General features: G+C 39.4%; 1 pseudogene; it reads left to right on the top strand.

The window, feature by feature from the left end:
- Window positions 1–1903: 1903 nt before the first annotated feature.
- On the top strand, window positions 1904–21266 carry LOC132421686 (olfactory receptor 2T11-like; annotated as a pseudogene).
- Window positions 21267–21519: the final 253 nt, after the last annotated feature.

Below are 21519 nucleotides of genomic sequence, written 5' to 3'. Positions count from 1 at the left end.
TCAATATTAAAAAAACAAACAACCTAATCCAAAAATGGGCAGAAGACCAAAATAGACATTTCTTCAAAGAAGACATACAACTGGCCAAGAAGCACATGAAAAGCTGCCCAGCATCACTAATTATTAGAGAAATGCAAATCAAAACTACAATGAGGTATCACCTCACACCAGTTAGAATGGGCTTCATCAGAAAATCTACAAACAACAAATGCTGGAGAGGGTGTGGAGAAAAGGGAACCCTCTTGTACTGTTGGTGGGAATGTAAACTGATACAGCCACTATGGAGAGCAGTATGGAGGTTCCTTAAAAATCTAAAAATAGAATTACCATATGATCCAGCAATCCCACTACTGGGCATATACCCAGAGAAAACCACAATTCAAAAAGACACATACACCCCAATGTTCATTGCAACACTATTTACAATAGCCAGGTCATGGAAGCAACCTAAATGCCCATTGACAGACGAATGGGTAAAGAAGATGTTGTACATATACACAATGGAATATTACTCAGCCATAAAAAGGAACGAAATTGGGTCATTTGTTGAGACGTGGATAGATCTAGAGACTGTCATACAGAGTGAAGTAAGTCAGAAAGAGAAAAACAAATATCGTACATTAACACATGTATTTGGAACCTAGAAAAATGGTACAGATGAACCGGTTTTCAGGGCAGAAATTGAGACACAGGTGTAGAGAACATATGTATGCACACCAAGAGGGGAAAGCCGTGGGTGGGGGTGGGGGTGTGATGAATTGGGCAATTGGGATTGACATGTATACACTGATGTATATAAAATTGATGACTAATAAGAATCTGCTGTATAAAAAAATAAATAAAATAAAATTAAAAAAAAGATTGTACAAACTCTTTTGGGGAAGAAGTAATAAAGTTTAAAAAAAATTAATGGAAATTTACAACTAATATAATTTGACAGTCCCCAAATAATTTTACAGGTTATTTTTCTGAATAAATTCATTGAGAGTTATTACAAATTCTCTGTTATATTTGTTATATTAACCTTTGTAATGTGGTTGGCAAATACAATTGAGTCAATTGTACAAACCAATTATATCTATAGGCTTTTAATTTTTTGCTTTCCATGCATTTTTGCATCTCAGACTCGACTGCTGGAACCTGTGTCTTTTTCTTCAATTAAATTATTGGAAAGTATTTTATTAAACATTGATTATCGATAAATACTCCTTCTTGATCTACAGTGTCTAACTTTTCTTGTTTTGGTTTTTTTTTTAGCGGTACGCAGGCCTCTCACTGTTGTGGCCTCTCCCGTTGCGCAGCACAGGCTCCGGATGCGCAGGCTCAGCGGCCATGGCTCACGGGCCCAGCCGCTCTGCGGCATGTGGGATCTTCGCAGACCGGGGCACGAAACGGTGTCCCCTGCATCGGCAGGCGGACTCTCAACAACTGTGCCACCAGGGAAGCCCTTCTTGTTTTTTTTTGTTTGTTTGTTTTTGTTTTTTGGCCGTGTCACACAGCATGGGGAACTGCAGCATGCAGGATCTTATTTCCCTGACCAGGGGTTGATCCCATGCCCCCTGAAGTGGAAGTGCAGAGTCTTTAACACTGGACCTCCAGGGAATTCCCTTTTCTTGATTTCTTAAAGTCAAAAAGTATAGTTGATTCTCATTATTTGTGGGAGTTATGTTCTACAATGTTACTTAAAACACTGAATTAGCAGATACTGATTCATTGTTCCTAGAAGAAATGCAAGGTTAGGTTAGTGTGGCCCTGGGGTCACAACGTTTTTATCAATTGATTAATACATAACCTTGTTTTATGTGTATTTCTGTTTAAAGACAATTTATTGTCTTTAATATGTTTATTTTTTGTATTTATTTTTTTTATTATTTAATATTTATTATTAATTAACATTGAACTCATGGCCAACAGCACCGTAACTCATGCCTCAAGGTGAGTGTAACATATAATGTTTTTGGTAAGGCACATTACAGACTTCCATGCTTAGTCACACTAGACAGCACATCAGCACTACACTTGGGAGTGATCTTAAACAGGAAAATCACCAAAATGCAAAATTGTGGCTCTAAATATTTCACAGAAATGACCTTGTTTACTGTATAAAGGCTGAAACAAGAAGACGGAGCATTGCCTTGTTGACTTTTGTGGGGAATGTGCATATCAGATGGCTCAAGGTTTTTGATTTTCTATGCATATTTCTGAATCATTATGGAAATACTGTGAATATTGTTTTGGGGGTTATAAATAAGTTTTAATAAGTAAAATTATAAATATGAATACACAGTTAAAGAGGTTTGCTATATATAGTTTTATGTTTAAAATTTCTTACAGTTTTAAGTAATATTTTCTTTTCTCTTGGCTTCCATTAGAGATTTTGTAAATTGTACTGAAACTCACGATATTTTTTTAGGTAGCTTGCTTTCCTATGTTTTGACTAAATTCATTTTTTCTCTAAACATTGGTGTTCCTATTAACTATGCTCTGTCTGTTTATGAATACCCAACTTTAAAAATCATGCTTACGTCTTGGTAGGTTGTATGATTCTAGGAATTTATCCATTTCTTCTAGGTTGTCCTGTTGTTGGTGTATACTTGTTTATAGTAGTTTCTAGTGATTTTGGATTTCTTTGGTATCAGTTGGAATGTCTCCTCTCTCATTTCTGATTTAATTTGAGTCTTCTCTCTCTCTGTCTCTCTCTTTTTTTCTTCTTGATAAGTCTAGCTAAAGTTCTGATACTTTATTTTCAAAACAAACCAACTCATAATTAGATTGATATTTTCTATTGCTTTCTCCCCTCTTTTCATTTATTTCTGCTTTGATCTTTGTTATCTCTTTCCTTCAGCTAACTTTGGTCTTACTTTTTCTTGTTTTTCTAGTTCCTTGAAGTGTAAAGTTAGGTTATTTGAGATCTCTCTTTTTTCTTAAGGAAGATCTTTATCACTATGAACTTTCCTCTTAGAATTGCTTTTGCTGCATCCCATATATTTTGGTATATTGTGCTTCTTTTTGTTTTTCCAAGATACTTAAATTTTTTTCCATTTGAATTCTTCTTTGACTCATATGTTGGTCAATATTGTGTTGTTTAATTTCCATATATTTGTAGATTTTTCCATCTTTCCTCCTGTTTTTGATGTCTAGTTTCATACTATTGTGGTCAGAAAAGATTGTTGGTATGATTTCAATTTTCTTAAATTTGCTGAGTCTTGTTTTATGTCCTATCATATGATCTATCCTGGAGAACATTCCATGTGGACTTGATAAGAATGTATATTCTGTTGATGTTGGACGGAATATTCTATATATGTCTGTTGATCTTACTTGGTCTAAAGGAGTGTTCAATTCCAATGTTTCTTTGTTGATTTTCTGTCTCATGATCTATCCATTGTTGATAGTGGGGTATTGAAGCCCCCTGCTATTACTGTATTGTTGTCCATTTCTCCCTTCAGATAGGGTGTGTATATATTCATAACTCTTGTATCTTTTTGATGTATTGACCCATTTATCATTATATAATGACCTTCTTTGTCTCTTGTCACCATTTTTGGTTGCCACTTTTTTGGAATATTATCTTCCATCCCTTTTTTGGGAAATATTATCAACCCATTTCCCCAACTGAAATAGGTCTCCTGTAGGCAACACATACTTGGGTCTTGTTTTTCTTATCCATCCAGCCACTCTGTGCCTTTGGATTGAATTAAATCCATTTTTATTTAGAGTAATTATTGATATGTAAGGACCTACCACTGCCATCTTATTGTTTGTATTCTCCTTTGTTTTGTGTCTCCAGTGGGGTTTTTTTCCCCCTGTGTTTCTGCCTACCTTTGTAAATTGGTGGTTTTCTATGGTGGTACACTCTATCTCCTCTTTTTTATGTCTAGTGGATCTACTGTAGAATTTTGCTTTGTGGTTACCATAAGGCTTACATAAAACATCTCATACATAAAACTGCTCATTTTGTGCTGATAGCAACATATATTTGTTTATCTAATAAAGGTTCCACCCTTTTACTGCTCCCCTTATATATATTTGTTTGTTTGTTTTGTTTTGTTTGTTTGTTTGTTTTTGCAGTATGCGGGCCTCTCACTGTGTGGTCTCTCCCGTTGCAGAGCACAGGCTCCGGACACGCAGGCTCAGCGGCCATGGCTCACGGGCCCAGCTGCTCTGTGGCATGTGGGATCTTCCCGGACCGGGGCACAAACCCGTGTCCCCTGTGTCAGCAGGCGGACTCTCAACCACTGCACCACCAGGGAAGCCCTCCCCTTATATATTTTTGATGTAAAAGTTTACCTCTTTTTATACTGTGTATTCATTAACAAATTATAGTATTCATAGTTATTTGTAATGATCTTATCCTTTAACATTTATACGATAAGTAGGTGGTTGACATGCCATTCTAATAGAGAGTTATAGTTTTCTAATTATGACTGTCTATTTTCACCATTACCAGAGTGTTGTGTACTCTCATATGTCTTTATGTTGCTGATTGATGTCTTTTCACTTCAGCTTAAAGAACTCCTTTTAACATTTCTTTCAAGGCAGATCTAGCGGTGGTGAACTCCCTCAACTTTTGTTTATATGGGAAGCCTTCATTTCCTTTTCATACCTGAAGGATAACTTTGCTGGATAAAATATTCTTGACAGGAAATTTTTATCTTTTAACACTCTGAATATGTCATTTCACTCTCTCCTGGCTTGTAGGATTTCTGCTGAGAAATCCACTGATAGCCTAATGGGAATTCCTTTTTCAGTTACTTTCTTTTCTTCTTTCACTGCCTTTAAGATTCTTTTTCTTTTTTTTAACCTTTTCATCCCTTTCATCAATTCCCTCCCCCATCCTACTCCCCTACTCTGGCTTATGGCAATTACCTATCTGTTTTCTGTATCTATGAATTTTTATTTTTTAAGACTCCACATATAAGAGAAATCATATGGTTTTGTCTGTCTCTGTTTGACTTATTTCACTGAGCATAATGTCCTTGAGGTCTATCCATGTTGCCACAAATGACAAGATTTCATCTTTTTAAATGCCTGAATAATATCTATATTTATGTCTATATGTCTGTGTATCACATTTTCCTTAACCATTCATCTGTCAAATGGAAATTTAGGTTTTCATGGCTTGACTATTGTAAATGATGCTGCATTGAACATGGGGGTACATATATCTTTTTGAGCTAGAGTTCTTGTTTTGTTTGGATAAATACCCAGAACTAGAATTTCTGGGTAAAGATCCATTCTTAATCATTGATTTTTGACAGTTTTATTATAATATGCCTTGGAGAAGGTCTTTTTGCATTGAGATAATAAGGTGTTCTATTAGCTTCATGGGTTTGGATATCCAAGTCCTTCCCCATGTTTGGGAAGTTCTCAGCTATTATTTCTTTATTTCTTTTTTTGGCGGTACGTGGGCCTCTCACTGCTGTGGCCTCTCCCGTTGTGGAGCACAGGCTCCGGATGCGCAGGCTCAGCGGCCATGGCTCACAGGCCCAGCCGCTCCGCGGCATGTGAGATCTTCCCAGACTGGGGCAAGAACCCGTGTCCCCTGCATTGGCAGGTGGACTCTCAATCACTGCGCCACCAGGGAAGCCCTATTATTTCTTTAAATAAACTTTCTGTCTCTTTCTACTTCTCTTCTGGTACACCAAGTATTCTTATATTTGCTCTTCTGATTAAATCCAATAGCTGTCACAGAATTTCTTTACTTTTTAAAAATCTGAGTTTTCTCTCCTCTTATAATTGAATTATCTCTATATTCCTATCCTCCAACTCACTTATTCTTTGTTTGATCTGGTCTGCCCTGTTAGCAATATTCTCTATTTCAATCTTTATCTCATCATTGAATTCTTCAGCTTCAGAATTTCTGTTTGGTTCTTTTTACTTTTCTTCTTAATAGTTTCAATACCTTTAGTAAAACTCTCCTTCATTAATTTTATTAATTTTATTCCTGAGTTTACTAAAATGTCTTTCTGAGTTTTCTTGTAGCTCACTGAATTTCTTCATAATGGCTATTTTGAATTCTTTACCAGTTAGATCAAAATATTTCATGCCTTGAGTTTGGTTGCTGGAGAATGATCATTTTCCTTTTGTGATACCATGCTTCCTTGATTTTTAAAATTCTTTTTGAAGGTATGGCCTTCTGCTTTCACAAGTGAAGTAGTACACAACTCCTTAAGATTTTTTAATGTCTTCTTTGGTTCTTACAATTCAACAGATTGGCTATTAGAAACTTTTCTTTTCTATTCCAGGTGGTGGTGCTATATGTACAAGTTTGTTGTTCCTTTTTCCAGAGCTGGCTCTTGTGGATGCCCTTGAGCGCACACACAGAGCCAGCAGCAGAGTGTGGGGAGGTGTGGGCTTTGAACCTGAAGCTTTGTGGGTGCACATGGACTGGTGGGGGGATCGTTGAGTGGGGCACATCTAGAAGTGCATGGGCAGACCTCCTGTTGAAGTCCCAAAGCAGACAGGAGGAAACGCATCTGAAGGAAATGTGTTCCTTCAATATCCTTTGCTATTTTTATCTGCTTTCCTTCTTTTTCTCTCACTCCCCTCAGCCACGGAATTTTTTCCTCAGAAATATGGGAGCTGCTGGAGAAAAATAGGTCCTTCTACCTGCAACTCACACAACTGTTGCAGCTCACCAATTTTGCTTTCTTGCTCTGTAGGAGAGGCTGCTGCTTCCCACCACCTCTGCTGGAGAAGCTGCTGCTAACGGCTCAGCCCCTTGTAGTGTCACCCTGGGTGACACTTGGCAAGTGTCTACCCTCTCCTCTGCCTCCAAACTTATCTCTATTCTGCTCTGATGGCATGCCAGATTCTCCTCTCAGGCAGGCTGGACCTCCACACATTCTCCATTGCCTGTAGGTATTCACCCAATTTTGCACTCTCTAGCTTCCCTTTTATTCTGATTGCAGGGAGTGGGGCAGGCTCACCAACTCCCTTGGTTCTGCAGCTCGCACCAAGGTCCTATCCTCCCACTTTAGGTTGCACAGGGGGATAGAAATCTTCCAGGTGCCCTGGTGTAATGTGTAGAGGCATTTATGTTTGGTTATTGATCTTCATTTAGTTGTTAATCAAAGGGGAGAGAAAAGAGGAAGGACACACACCAACATGATGCTGAAGTCACCGGAGAATATTGTTTGGGATTGTACTTTTGGGGTCACTTATTAGTTTACAAACTTTGATGTTCAAATCTCTCCCTAGGTTTACGAAGTTTTCCACCATTATTTCTTTTAATTATTAATCTCCTTCTCTGCTCCTTCTGGGATTCCACGGATACCTGGATTAGCTGTACTAATGGTGTCCCATAAGTCCTATAGACTTTTTTCATTTGTTTTCGTTTTTCTTTTTGTTTCTATGACTGGATAATTTCAAAAGCATCAGCTGACTTATTCTTCCTTCTGCTTTGTCCTGTCTGATGTTGAATCACTCTATTAAATTCTCCAAGCCAGTCATTGTATTCTTCAGCTCCAAAATTTCTTTTCCATGCTTTTTAATGTTTTCTATCTCATTATTGAGCTTCTCATTTTGCTTTTGTATTGTTTTCCTGACTTTGTTAACTTGTGTGTCTGTGTTTTCTTGTAGCTTTCTGAACATCTTTAGAAAAATTGTTTTTATCACTTTGTTGGGCTATTTATGTATCTCCATTTCTTTGGGTCAGTTATTGTAAGTTTACTGTGTTCCTTTCATGGTGTCATTTTCTCTGATTTTTAAACTTCTTGTCACCTTGTATAGTTACCTATGTATTTGACAAAGCAGTCACCTCTGACTTTATGGACTGATTTCTGTGATGAAAAACCTTTACCTGCATGTTGGAACATGCTGGAGCATCCGGTGACCCTAGGTTTAGTGGCGCACATCACCAAGTGTAGTTTGGTGTGTTGTGGCTCTGAGTCTGGGATGTGTGTAATATTTTGTTGGGTCAGGCTGCTGTGATCCACAGCATCAACAACTCTGTGGTCCTTGGCAAGCACTGCCAGGGGTCTGCAGTGGCTGCAAGGGTGTTTGTGATCCTCAGCTTTGCTCCCAGTCTAGTGGCTAGGACCAGGGTAGGCAGTGGTTGTCAGAATAGTGGTGTGCACATACTCATTTGTGGATGCCAGCTCTAAGTGCCTGTGAGAAGCAGTGGCCGACTTCTAATGTACACATAGTTGTGGGCAGTGGCCAATAACAAGGGCCTGGTCCAACTGTGGGCACACTGGCAGCTGTGGGGGCCCTCGCTATCAGCGTGCATTCCTGTGACTGCAAGTTCTTGCCATGTGTGCATGGCAGTGGGTGTCAGTGACTGAAGTTGAACCTGATCATGCAGATTTACAGCTGAAGATGCTAGATGCAGGTGAGCCCAGTGGTGCAGACCAGTGACAGGAGACAGAGCCAGATCTAGGCCTACCAGCAGCTGTTGGGTGTGGGTGTGGGAGAGGGAGTGGGAAGAGACTCAGTGACTGGTATTTGTGGGGTGAAAGCCAGTTAAATCTGAAGGTAGGCCACAGCAGCTCTGCCGGCCATTGGTTTCTTCAGTGACAAAAGTTGATGGGTTTCTCTGCAGAGCAGGTCCCTAGGAATTGTGGTTACTCTTGTTGCATGGCTGTTATTGGTATCCCCTGATATTCATTCTTGTTTCTGGCCATCCTTATACATCTCGACTTTGTCACTGTGTGGGTGGGAGGTAACCTAAGTGACACCTAATGTGGTGCCAGCTTGGGAAGCTGGTTGCTTCCTCCACTCTTCCCTTGTCAGTGAAAGAAACTCTTTCCAGATGGGGAGTTTTCTCTTGGCAATGAGCAGTGCCAGTCTGGGGTTGGGATGATGCAGGCAAAATAAAACTTCTTCTTTCTATTTTTATACAGTTATTCCCAGGGTTTCTTTTGTTTCACTGTGTTGCTGAACTTTCTTAAGTGGAGACCTGGGCTCTCCCAGAGCTGTTTTGTTTATGGATAGCTGTCTAATTGCTGACCTTTGTGGAGAGATAGAGGTTGGGGTTTCTTACTTTATCATCTTGGTGACATCACTTCTACACTAGGGCTGTTTCTGAGTGGAACTGGTGACTTGTGCTTTTTAGATAGTTCTGGGTATTAGTCCAGGGCCCCAGCTCTAAGGCTGATTGAATCCAGGCATTGCCTTGTCTAGTATCCTCCTGAAACAGTCTGTCTCTTGCCACTCTTCTAACCAGTAACACTAAAGTCACAGATATAATGTTTTCAAAGAACTTATCTTCTAAAGAACTATATCAGCCAAGCTTGTGCTTTGAGATGTTTTTTTACAGTTATAATAGAAACCAGCTTAGCTGAACTGACTTTTTAGGGGAACGTTATGTGTCACACACCTAAGACACTCACCCTACAGGTAGTCAGGGAATGCCATCAGCAAAGAATCCATCCAAATAATTTTAGCAAAAAGACTCATGTGGTCATCAAGGTCTGCCCTATTCTGGTCAGGATCACACTATTGATCTGGTCCCTGTTGAGAAAACAGTGAGGTCGTTGATTGGTCAAAACAAGTCACATACTTCTTTACCTTCTTCTGTTTGGGCAACAGAGAAACGTGTTGTATATAAGAAGAGTGCTCATTTTAACAGAACTAAGAAGCAACTTTGTTAGATAGGCGAACATTTTAGAAATTCAGTTTTCCTACAGTGTGTGATATTCCCTGATAATATTGGTTACCATTGTCCAAACGTGTCATGTACCAGTATCCTCTTTATAAAAATAATTTTGCTGAACAGGGCATTGTAAGGTAAGCAAGTTTATCTTCATTTCCTTTAACTGTACAATTCTTCTCTTATATTCATTGATACTTCTGTCTCCATGGGGTACCCTGAAAAGGCCTTCCATCACCATCAACCTCTTTTCCAAAGGCTTGAAAAGATGAAAAGTTAGGATGGCTATTAATCATCAATGGGTGGGAGATTATGTAAATTCATTTAAAAATCTTTTAAAAATTCAAGATTTTATGCTAACCAATTCTTAAACACAATGTGTGTTCCTGGTTAGGTTAAATAAAATTTTTTTTCCTTGCATACAACCTTTTTGGATAAAAGATCTGAATAAAAATAAACAATGCCTTAGAAAAGGTAAAGTTTTAATTACTAAGACATACCAGACATCATTGACTATGAGACAGCACAGGAAGGCTTGAGCTCCTGCACTTTCTACCCAAAACATCTCTGGATATCACCCACACTCATGAGAAGGATAAACTGATGTCATAGACAAACAGTATCATTTGAATCTAACTGCCTTGATCAGGCCCTGAGAAACTAAGGACTAAACTAATTTATTCAGGCTGCACTGGCCACCCCAGGGTAGAACTCCCTAGGACAGGAGACCACACTGGGAGCCTTGTTAACCTGGTTGACTAATACATGCCTTTTTGAGGTGCCCTAACATTGTTAACTCTTTGTTTCCAGGGGTACTGCATGTACCTCCTGAGAATGTCCTTCTTGTGTGGAAACCCTGTTTATCTGTCCTGTCCTGTCTCTTCTCTGGGGCTGGATATGGCTCCAGGGATCCAAGTTCCTGATGCACCTCTCTCTTAGTGACTTGGATGCCAAAATGCCTTGCCACTGTGCTGCACACTGCCCCCAGCGTTCTAAGTTACAACTTCGACCCACTATCACAGAAGCCACACTATTGCTTCTCTATGCCCTGCCCCCAGGGTCCTGAGTTGGGTCTTTAAGCCACCATCACTGAGCTATGATGTTGTTGCTCTGTGTCTTACACCCTGGGGCCTGATTCAGGACTCTGACCTGCCATCCCCAGGGCATGCTTCCATTGCACCCCACAGCTGGGTCCAGGCCTTTGCTATGCCTTTTAATCCCTGGTCCCATGCTGCTTCGTCCTGCTTCCCCCCAAGGACCGAGTCACTACTACGAGCTCCAGTAACTCAGACTCTCATTCCATAGTGACTTTCACATGTCTACATTTCACACACCACCACCACTGCCACAGCAAGTGCTCCTGTGCCGCACGCCCCAGGTGTCACTATAGTTCTGCAAAACCTTGAGTCCAGGACATGAATCTGCTGATGCTCTGAGTACCTGTGTCCCAGACCTGGCACTAAGAGGAATTTACTCAGCTAGAACTTTCCCAATGGGCAAAAAGGAGAACAAGAGGACTCCAGCAGCTTTTTGCACTGACAGCCTCAATAGATTTAGCCTCCACTGTCACCACCCACACCTGCAGTATTCCCTTAGTCTTGGTCACCATGGAACCCTAGAGTCTTTCCCAAAGTTGACCTCAGCTGATGGAGATTCAAGAAGACCATAACACTGCACCCTCCCTGGAACCAGAGATGATACACCCCACCTCACAGGTACCCTCACAGCCACCTTCAACTGAAGGTCTTTCCAAACTGAAGTCAGTCCATAAAGAGTGGAAGAGGTGACTGCTCACTTAAATGCACAGATATCAATGCAAAGGCATTAGAAACATGAAAAACCAAGGAAACGTGACATCACCAAAGGAACAGAATAATTTTTCAGTAAACAACTCCAAAGAAATTTAGATCTGTGAGTTACCTAAAAAAAAAAAAAAAGACTATTATAAGAGACAAAGAAGGACACTACATAATGATCAAGGGATCAATCCAAGAAGAAACTGTAACAATTGTAAATATTTATGCACCCAACATAGGAGCACCTCAATACATAAGGCAAATGCTAACAGCCATAAAAGGGGAAATCGACAATAACACAATCATAGTAGGGGACTTTAACACCCCACTTTCACCAATGGACAGATCAACTAAAATGAAAATAAATAAGGAAACACAAGCTCTAAATGATACATTAAACAAGAGGGACTTAATTGATATTTATAGGACATTCCATCGAAAAGCAACAGAATACACTTTCTTCTCAAGTGCTCAAGGATAGATCATATCTTGGGTCACAAATCAAGCCTTGGTAAATTTAAGAAAATTGAAATCGTATCAAGTTTCTTTTCTTTTTTTTTTTTCTTTTGCAGTACATGGGCCTCTCACTGTTGTGGCCTCTCCTGTTGCAGAGCACAGGCTCCAGATGCGCAGGCTCAGCGGCCACGGCTCACGGGCCCAGCCGCTCCATGGTATGTTGGATCTTCCTGGACTGGGGCACGACCCGTGTCCCCTGCATCGGCAGGCAGACTCTCAACCACTGCACCAGCAGGGAAGTCCTCAAGTATCTTTTCAGACCACAACATTGTGAGACTAGAGATCAATTACAGGAAAAAATCTGTAAAAAAAACCCCACAAAATCATGGAGGCTAAACAATACACTACTAAATAACCAAGAGATCACTGAAGAAATCAAAGAGAAAATCAAAAAATACCTTGAAACAAATGACAATGAAAACATGGTGACCCAAAACCTATGGGATGCAGCAGAAGCAGTTCTAAGAGGGAAGCTTATAACAGGAAAATCCTACCTTAAGAAACAAGAAACATCTCAAATAAACAACCTAACCTTACACCTAAAGCAATTAGAGAAAGAAGAACAAAATATCCCCAAAGTTAGCAGAAGAAAAGAAATCATAAAGATCAGATCAGAAATAAATGAAAAAGAAATGAAGGAAACAATAGGAAAGATTAATAAAACTAAAAGCTGGTTCTTTGAGAAGGTAGACAAAATTGATAAACCATTAGCCAGATTCATCAAGAAAAAGAAGGAGAAGACTCAAATCAATACAATTAGAAATGAAAAAGGAGAAGTAACAACTGACACTGCAAAAATACAAAGGCTCATGAAAGATTACTACAAGCAACTATATGCAAATAAAACGGACAACTTGGAGGAATGGACAAATTCTTAGAAATGCACAACATTCCGAGAATGAACCAGGAAGAAATAGAAAATATGAACAGATCAATCACAAGCACTGAAGTTGAAACTGTGTTTAAAAACCATCCAACAAACAAAATCCCAGGACCAGATGGCTTCACAGGCGAACTGTATCAAACATTTAGAAAAGAGCTAATACCTGTCCTTCTCAAACTCTTCCAAAATATAGCAGAGGGAGGAACACTCCCAAACTCATTCTGTGAGGCTACCATCACCCTGATACCAAAACCAGACAAAGATGTCACAAAGAAAGAAAACTACAGGCCAATATCACTGATGAACATAGATGCAAAAATCCTCAACAAAATACTAGCAAACAGAATCCAACAGGACATTAAAAGGATCATACACCATGATCAAGTGGGGTTTATTCCAGGAATGCAAGGATTCTTCAATATACACAAATCAGTCAATGTGGTACACCATATTAACAAATTGAAGGAGAAAAACCATATGATCACCTCAATAGATGCAGAGAAAGCTTTTGACAAAATTCAACACCCATTTATGATAAAAACCCTGCAGAAAGTAGGCAAAGAGGGAACTTACCTCAACATAATAAAGACCATATATGACAAACCCACAGCCAACATCATCCTCAGTGGTGAAAAACTGAAACCATTTCCACTAAGATCAGGAACAAGACAAGGTTGCCCACTCTCACACTATTATTCAACATAGTTTTGGAAGTTTTAGCCACAACAATCAGAGAAGAAAAAGAAATAAAAGGAATCCAAATCAGAAAAGAAGAAATAAAGCTGTCACTGTTTGCAGATGACATGATACTATACATAGAGAATCCTAAAGATGCTACCAGAAAATTACTAGAGCTCATCAATGAATTTGGTAAAGTTGCAGGATACAAAATTAATGTACAGAAATCTCTTGCATTCCTATACACTAATGATGAAAAATCTGAAAGAGAAATTAAGAAAACACTCCCATTTACCGTTGCAATAAAAAGAATAAAATATCTAGGAATAAACCTACCTAAGGAGACAACAACCTCTATGCAGACAATTATAAGACACAGATGAAAGAACTTAAAGATGATACAAATAGATGGAGAGATATACCATGTTCTTGGATTGGAAGAATCAACATTGTGAAAATGACTATACTACCCAAAGCAATCTACAGATTCAATGCAATCCCTATCAAATTACCACTAGCATTTTTCACAGAACTAGAACAAAAAATTTCACAATTTGCATGGAAACATAGAAGACCCCAAATAGCAAAAGCAATCTTGAGAAAGAAAAATAAAGCTGGAGCAATCAGGCTCCCTGGCTTCAGACTATACTACAAAGCTTCAGTAATCAAGACAGCATGGTACTGGCAAAAAACAGAAATATAGGGCTTCCCTGGTGGCGCAGTGGTTGAGAGTCCGCCTGCCAATGCAGGGGACACGGGTTCGTGCCCTGGTCCAGGAAGATCCCACATGCCGCAGAGCAAATGGGCCCGTGAGCCATGGCCGCTGAGCCTGCGCATCCAGAGCCTGTGTGCTCCACAACGGGAGAGGCCACAGCAGTGAGAGGCCCGCGTACTGCAAAAAAAATACAACAACAACAACAACAACAACAAAACCCAGAAACATAGATCAATGGAACAGGATAGAAAGCCCAGAGATAAACCCATGCACATATGGTCACCTTATCTTTGATAAAGGAGGCAAGAATATACAATGGAGAAAAGACAGTCTCTTCAATAAATGGTGCTGGGACAACTGCACAGCTACATGTAAAAGAATGAAATTAGAACACCCCCTCACACCATACACAAAAATAAACTCAAAGTGGATTAAAGAACTAAATGTAAGACCAGAAACTATCAAACTCTTAGAGGAAAACATAGGCAGAACACTCTATGACATACATCACAGCAAGATCCTTTTTGACCCACCTCCTAGAGAAATGGAAATAAAAAAATAAATAAGCAAATGGGAGCTAAGGAAACTTAATAGCTTTTGCACAGCAAAGGAAACCATAAACAAGATGAAAAGACAACCCTCAGAATGGGAGAAAATATTTGCAAATGAAGCAACTGACAAAGGATTAATCTCCAAAATTTATAAGCAGCTCATGCAGCTCAATATCAAAAAAACAAACACCACCATCCAAAAAAGGGCAGAAGACCCAAATAGACATTTCTCCAAAGAAGATATACAGATTGACAATAAGCACATAGAACAATGCTCAACATCATTAATCATTAGAGAAATGCAAATCAAACCTGCAATGAGATATCATCTCACACCATTCAGAATATCCATCATCAAAAGATCTACAAACAATAAATGCTGGAGAGGGTGTGGAGAAAAGGGAACCCTCTTGCACTGTTGGTGGGAATGTAAATTGATACAGCCACTATGGAGAACACTATGGAAATTCCTTCAAAAACTAGAACTACCATACGACCCAGCAATCCCACTACTGGGCATATACCCTGAGAAAACCATAATTCAAAAAGAGTCATGTATCACAATGTTCATTGCAGCTCTACTCACAATAGCCAGGACATGGAAGCAACCTAATTGTCCATCAGCAGATGAATGGATAAAGAAGATTTGGCACATATATACAATGGAATATTACTCAGCCATAAAAAGAAACAAAATTGAGATATTTGTAGTGAGGTGGATGGACCTAGAGTCTGTCATACAGAGTGAAGTTAGACAGAAAGAGAAAAACAAATACTGTGTGCTAACATATATATATGGAATCTAAAAAATAATAATAATAATGGTCATGAAGAACCTAGGGGCAAGACGGGAATAAAGACACAGACCTACTAGAGAATGGACTTGAGGATACGGGGAGGGGGAAGGGTAAGCTGGGACAAAGTGAGAGAGTGGCATGGACATGTGTACACTACCAAACGTAAAACAGATAGCTAGTGGGAAGCAGCTGCATAGCACAGGGAGATCAGCTTGGTGCTTTGTGACCACCTAGCAGTGTGGGATAGGGAGGGTGGGAGGAAGGGAGACGCAAGAGGGAAGAGATATGGGGATATATGTATATGTATTTGGCTATACATATAACTGGTTATACATATAACTGATTCACTTTGTTATAAAGCAGAAACTAACACACCATTGTAAAGAAATTATACTCCAATATAGATGTTAAAAAACAAAATAAAAGTTAAGGAAAAAAGAAAAAAGATCCTGCAAGCTCTGCAGCACAGCCAAATAAATAAATAAATCAAAATTTAAAAATTAAACAAAATATTAAACTCTGAATTATCAATAATTAGAATATATATATAAGAGATTTGACCTGACACTTTACCCCAAGTCAATTAAAAGATGATCAAACCTGTTAATAATGTGAGTAATACAAATGACATTTAAATCACATAGCACAGCCCTACATATCTGTTAGAATAGCTAAAATTCAAATAACTGACAATACCAACTGCTGGCCAGAGTGGGAATACAAAATGGTACAGCACTTTGAAAGGCATTTTCGCAAATGTTTATCAAGTTAAATACAGACTTGCTAAAAACCAACAATTCTCCTTCTAGGTATTTACACAGTGAATAATAAATAACATGGTGTTGGATTATAACACAAAGTTGAATATACATATACGTAAGAGCATACTGATAAAAATAAATGGTTTAATAAACAAATGGGGAAGAAGGGATAAAACTTCCTTACAGGATTCCAAATAATAAATATGTGGATACTCACTCCCTGAAAGTGGAGCTGAAGCCCTTATCCCCTGAAGTGTGAACTGGATTTAAAAGGTTCACTTCCAAAAATAGAGTACAGAAGGGGGAAAATAGTAGCTTTAAAATGGAAACATGCTGGCTAACACTACCTTAACTAAGTGATGAATGTTAACAAGCCACCGATAACTCATGTTGACGTCATATATCCCCTGATAAGACATAATATTATCTATGTGATAATCTTCCCTAAATACATAACTCTAATGTAGTCATAGCAAAACATCTGAGAAACTCAAATTGAGGGATACTGTACATAATATCTGACCAATACTCTTTAAATTTTCAAAGTCTTTAAAAATGGAAAGACAGAAAATGTCACAGATAGGAGGTGATGAGGAAGCATGATGACTAAATGAAACATGGTATCGTGGATTGAATCCCGGAAGGGAAAAAGATAACATTAGTGGAAAAATTGGTGAAATCCAAATGAGGTCTGGAGTTTAGTTAATAGTAATATACCAATGTTAATTTCTTAGTTTTAACAAACACGTTAACATTAACTGAAGCTGGTATATGGGAATTCTCTGTGTTATTCTTGCATCTTTTCTGTAAATCTAAAATCATTTCAAAATAAAAATTTATTTTAAAAAGCTAGAAATGAAACAGAGAGAAACCTCATCTATGGTTGGAAAGAAGCACAACAATTTGTTATCAATAACTACCTCCAGGGAGGGTATGGGAAGAGATAGCAGAATAAGTAGATTTCACTAGTTACTTCTTGTAACTGTGTATTTTTAAAAAGCTTTATCACTGATAATATATTTATATATTACTTGTGGAAAACCATTAGGAAAGAAATTATTTAAAAGCCAAGATGGCCAGTTTTCATGATGATGAAGAGCTATGTTTGTCCTCAGCGACAACGTGTTTTGAATCTGTGAGAGAGAAACATCCCTTCTGTATGTGACTGCTACTGGAGAAAGTAAAATTTACCATCTTCAGGTAAATTCAATAATGGCTTACCAGAACATGATTTCTTGTTGATGAGTCAGAAAATCCATCCCAAATAAATGAGGCTTCATGAGAAGTCAAAATGTGGGACATATTTAAGCAACACAGGAGAATAAAATCCCGGATAAACAGGGTAATCCTCCCCACCCCAGAGTCTTGTTTTAAGGAAAACCCAATGCAATAGAGAAAAACATATCACTTAATGGGTATCTAGGGACTCACTTCCTCTGTGGTTTCCTATTTGCCTCAAAGATCCTCTGGGACACTTGCTGTCGTCATGTGTATATGTAATTGTCTATATGATCTCAGAAATACCACTTGCAGGTGGAAAACAAAATACTCCAGTCTCCTAACACCAAGCCTTCTTCAGGAAGCAACCAGGAACATCACTACTTTGGGGAAGCATGTTTTTTTTGAGGAAAATCCAGTATGTATAGGTAAACAAGTGTAGGTAAAATGATGAAGAGATTGGCCTGTCTTCCAATAATTATATCAACTGTTTTGTCTCTCTTCGGGGTAATATTTGCCCTTAATAGAGTCCTTTGTAGCAACTTGAAAAGCCAAGGGGGAATATTTAGTTCAATTAACCTGGTGCAACTTTAAGGATATAGGACGAATGTTAAGAACATTTTTACTAAATTAAATCACCTTTTGGATCTGGTTCTTTCTTCAACTTTCACCTCCTTGTCCCACTGTTCTTAAGAGCTTTCCATAACCTCTATCTGGAAATTTAGTAGTCAGCTTATGGGAAAACATAATTATTGGGTCCCAGAAGTAAGTAAACCTAGTAAACATCAATGAAGCAGCATTAAGAGTAAATCCTCAGTGTCATCTTCATTTTTCAGTGGGAATTTACACATCACCACTGTTACCACCAGGTGGTACCCCTTGGCAGTGTTGGTTGGGAGAGTGGGGAATCGTAATGAACTTTTCATGTACCAATCAGAGTTTTCCTTTTGAAATTTGTCCCTTACCCCACCCCTTAACTGCATTTTCCTAACCTACAGGTTTGTTGTAGATTGACGTTTTCTTAACGCCTAAATACAATCTGCGTAACTAGTGACATGGTCATAAAAATTACATTTCATGCTTAGTTGCTTCTAGGCTATTTCAAGCTGCTTAGAGTAGAAAATTCTGCATTTCTATTTCCACAAACTTTTAGGGAGGGGTATGTTTCCTCTTGAATGCAGGCACAATCTTATTTCTCATTTAGAGCTTATGAAATCTGATTTAGTTATTATATCTGAATTTATCCTGATGTGGTTTATATAAGTTTCTATGAATAAATCTAAAGGAAAACACACCACTGACTATATCGGTTCATTCCTGGCTGATGTGTGTTGTTCTAGAAAACGACCTCCTAGATTCAAGTACAAGGACAACAGATTCATTTTGCTGCACTCTATTTCACATTTATCTGTGGTTTCTTCCATGGATTTATGTAACCAGATCCATAGGTAGAGGACTGCTAAGAAGAAAAGTTTGTGTGTTTACCTGTTGCATATCTAGCCATGGCTACAAGAAATGGCTGCCTATGACCTCAAGGCATTCTCCATGGTGAAAATAGTTTGTGATCATAGGAAACCCATAGATCTTTATTACTGAGGCTTAACAGAACACATTAAACAGAAGACTAAAAATTAAATGATGAAACATCTGAAAACCCAGCATCAAAATCATGAAATTGAGGATGGTGGAGGTAGGAACTCTGAGAAATACAATAGATCATGCTAATTGTTTCCATTTCTCTCTTCATGCCTCATTCTTTTTTTTTTTTTTTTTTTGCGGTACGCGGGCCTCCCACTGCTGTGGCCTCTCCCGCTGCAGAGCACAGGCTCCGGATGCGCAGGCTCAGCGGCCATGGCTCACGGGCCCAGCCGCTCCGCGGCATGTGGGATCTTCCCAGACCGGGGCACAAACCCGCGTCCCCTGCATTGGCAGGCGGACTCTCAACCACTGCGCCACCAGGGAAGCCCGTATGCCTCATCCTTTTGTGGTCCACTGCGGGTGGAGTTTATTTCCCCACCACAATGATGTTGGGCTTCTACGTGCGACTTGCTCTAGTCAGGGGAATGTGGTAGAAAGTAATAGAGTCAGTTCTAAGTTCAAGCATTAGGGGGAATCATGTCGTTCTTCTTGCCCATTTTTGGTTTCTGCCATCTTCCTTAAGAAGAGCAAGCCCCAGAAAGAGGATTATTGGTGGAGTATATCTGTACTTGATTAGCAGCCTAAAGCAACATGCTCCACCTGACTTACAGACGTGGCAGCAAGAAAATACATGTTTATTGTCATAAGCCATTGAAATTTGTGGAGTCATTTTTTACCTCACATTATTACAGCAATACTGGACCAATAAAAATATTGTAAAAGGCTTTAAAGCATTTAATTTGACTTCTGTTCCCCTTTCCTTCTTCTTTTGGTTCAACCAGATCAGTCACAGCCATTGAGGAAGGAAATGAGACATTAACAACAGGTTTTATTCTCTCAGGACTCTTCCCCAATATGAAGTATGTCAGTATTCTTTTTTTTTTTTTTAATTATTATTTATTTATTTTTGGCTGTATTGGCTCTTCGTTGCTATGCGCGGGCTTTCTCTAGTTGCGGTGAGCGGGGGCCACTCCTTGTTGCACTGCGCGGGCTTCTCATTGTGGTGGCTTCTCTTTGTTGCTGACCACGGGGTCTGCGTGCGTGGGCTTCAGTAGCTGTGGTTCACGGGCTCTAGAGCGCAGGCTCAGTAGTTGTGGCACACGGTCTTAGTTGCCCCGTGGCATGTGGGATCCTCCCGGACCAGGGCTCAAACGTGTGTCCCTGCACTGGCAGGCGGATTCTTAACCACTGCACCATCAGGGAAGCCCAGTATGTCAGTATTCTTATCTACCTTATCATCCTGATCTACCTTGCTGCAGTAATTGGGAACTTCATCCTGCTCTTCCTGATATGGATGGACTTGAGGCTCCACACTCCAATGTACTTTCTGCTCAACCACCATTCTCTCATAGACCTGGCCCTCATCAGCGGTCCTGTTGCAAATATGATGGCAAACTTCTTCTCTGGAAGGAAGGACATCACTCGTGTTGGCTGTGGAACCCAGCTATTTTAATTTTTTCCTCTTGGGGTGCTGAATATATCCTCTTGACCCTCATGGCCTGTGATTGATATGTAGCTGTTTGTAACCCCTTGAGATATGCAGTCATTAGAAACCAAGGGGTCTGTGCAAATGGTCCTAGTGTCTTGGACTGGGGGCATTTTAGCTTCTACAGCCCACACATTCTATACTATGAATCTGCCTATCTGTGGCTCCAGAGAAATCCACCATTTCTTCTGTGAGATACCAGCAATCATGAAGATCTCATGCAAAGACACTTCCACCTATGAAGTGGTGGTCTTTGTGATGGGCATCACATTTATTATCATCCCTTTTGGATTTATTATGGCTTCATACACCTTCATCTTCCTCACTGTCCTGCATATGAAATCCCCCTCAAGGCAGGAACAAAGCCTTGGCCCCCTGCTTCTCCCAACTTAACCGTGGTAAGCTTTTATCTAGGACCATATGTTTATATGTACGTGACACCTGGTTCCTCCCATACCCCTGATCAGGAGCAGGCTGTGTCTGTATTTTGCACTGTCCTCACACCCATGCTCAATCCACTCATCTACAGCTTGAGAAACAAAGATGTGGTAGGAGCTTTCCAGAAGGTCCTGAGGAAACATCCAGTCTCTAAGTGGAACACATACATATCAAGGTGGAAAACAGTTATCTAGAGGGTCAAGAACAAAGACTCCAGGAGCATCACATTCGCATTTTCCAGCATGAGGTACTTTGCTGTAGCCCTATAGGCAAACCACATGGTTGAATTCGATTGACAATATTAATTCAATCATAAATAGTTTGTAAGGAGCTTTTTCCCAATCAGTTTCTAATAATGTGTTTTCAAAATGGATCAATTCAATTGCTATTCATCAAACCAGTTCATAAACACGAAGTTCCAATCTTCTCTTTTTATATCTGAAATAT

This window comes from Delphinus delphis, chromosome 3 (assembly GCF_949987515.2).
Source record: "Delphinus delphis chromosome 3, mDelDel1.2, whole genome shotgun sequence".
Taxonomy (NCBI): domain Eukaryota; kingdom Metazoa; phylum Chordata; class Mammalia; order Artiodactyla; family Delphinidae; genus Delphinus; species Delphinus delphis.
The sequence above is the reverse complement of the archived record's forward strand: the minus strand, read 5'-3'. Positions and strand labels throughout refer to the sequence as shown.